General features: G+C 40.0%; 1 pseudogene; it reads left to right on the top strand.

Annotated features, from left to right (window-relative positions):
- The first annotated feature begins 406 nt into the window (after positions 1-406).
- LOC133071839 (small ribosomal subunit protein uS9m-like) lies at positions 407-1,386 on the top strand (annotated as a pseudogene).
- The last annotated feature ends 426 nt before the right edge of the window (positions 1,387-1,812 follow it).

Raw genomic sequence — 1,812 nt, 5'->3', positions numbered from 1 at the left:
TGACAGTAAAGAGAACCTGCAGAAGACCCAGGCTTGATCCCTGGGTCAGGAAGATCCCCTGCTGAAGGGAATGGGTACCCACTCCAGTATTCTTGCCTGGAGAATTCCATGGATAGAGAAGCCTGGCAGGCTACAGTCCATGGGGTCACAAAGAGTTGGACATGACTGAGTAACTAACAATTTGACTTTTACTTTCATACATTTGTTGGTGGGAATGTAAATTCATGAAGCCACCATGGAAAACAGTATGGAGGTGCCTCAAAAAATTAAAATTGAACTACCATATGACCAGCAATTCTACTTCTGTGTATTTATCCAAAGAAAAAGAAAATACTAATTTTAAAAGATGTGTGCTGCCGTTTGCAGGCCCTGCCCCTCTGCCCTCTCCCTATCTCCCTTTGTCAACATGGTTGCTCCCTGTGTGTCCTGCCCGCTAGCTGCCTCCTTCTGTCTCTTTCTTAGGGTTAGGATTGGCTTTGCCCCAGACAAGGCCTCTGGAAAGCCGCCACTGCTGAGCTACAGACAAGTACCAGATGCCAATTGTCAAGGCTAAGAAGGGCTTCCCTGGTGGCTCAGATGGTAAAGAATCTGCCTGAAATTTGGGAGACCTGGGTTTGATCCCTGGGTTGGGAAGATCCCCTGGAGGAGGGCATGGCAACCCACTCCAGTATTCTTGCCTGGAGAATTTGCGTAGACAGAGAAGCCTGTCGGGTTACAGTCCATGGGGTCACAAAGAGCGGGACATGACTGAGTGATTAAGCACAGCTAAGGCTAAGACACACTGCAGTTGTAACAAGAAAAATGTTGCAGCCTTAAGATGTGAAATTTACATAGCAGATTTTACCGTAAAGCAGATTGAAGAATTCAACATAGGAAAGAGACACTTAGCTAACGTGATGGGAGAAGATCCAGAAAGTTTTACCCAAGAGAATATTGACAGAGTGATTACTTAGCTTTTCCCCAGGGGTTTGAGAAGTGAGCCCAGCCAATAATGAAGCATCCTGAAGAGATTTTTCCAAAACAAAGAGCAATCCAGTGGGGAGAAGATGGCACCCATTTCATTTTCTTTTTATACTGGCAAACAAGCACATTACTCATGAATGCATGAGGCACACAGAAAGCTACTAGATGTGAAGAAAAAAACAAAACAAAAAACAAAAACCAGTTGTGAGCTCAAGGTCTGTTTTCAGAAAAAAACTAAAAACCAAAGACCCAATTGGCAGTAGATAACTGATGAAGGAGGAACTAGAAGAAATGTCAGTGGAAAAACTGTCAGATCAAGAATAAGCTCAGTCCATTTGGCTGCTGAAAAGATTATCAGTGTTGCCCTCTGGTGCTATTGAAGAAGAATTTGTGTTCATAGGCAAAAGTAATGACAAACTATAAAAATAATCTCAGCCTTTAGATAAAATGTTGATCTTGATATTTTCCTCTGTTAAGAAAAAATAGCAGTATGTTATTTTCTTTCCAAATTTTGAGATTTTTCTAAATATCTGATATTTTCACTGAATATAGTGAATAAGTCTTGTCAGACAGTTTTCTTTCAGTGTCTTAAAGATATTTTTCCAGTGTTTTCTGGACACCATTGTTATTGATATTTAGTCATTTATATTCTTGTCCTCCTGTGTGTAATGTGTCTTTTTTTCCTCTTGTAATACTTTCTCTTTATCTTTATTTTTCATCAAGATGTGCCTAGGGTGGTTTTCTGTTTTTCTGTAGTGAGACACTTAAATCAAAAATTAAGATTTTTTCTAGCTATTATTTGTCATATATTCTCCACTTAAATTAACCATATGTTAGACTTCTTGCAAT

Source organism: Dama dama, chromosome 17 (genome assembly GCF_033118175.1).
Source record: "Dama dama isolate Ldn47 chromosome 17, ASM3311817v1, whole genome shotgun sequence".
Lineage (NCBI taxonomy): Eukaryota > Metazoa > Chordata > Mammalia > Artiodactyla > Cervidae > Dama > Dama dama.
This window is presented reverse-complemented; position numbering and strand designations above follow the sequence as displayed.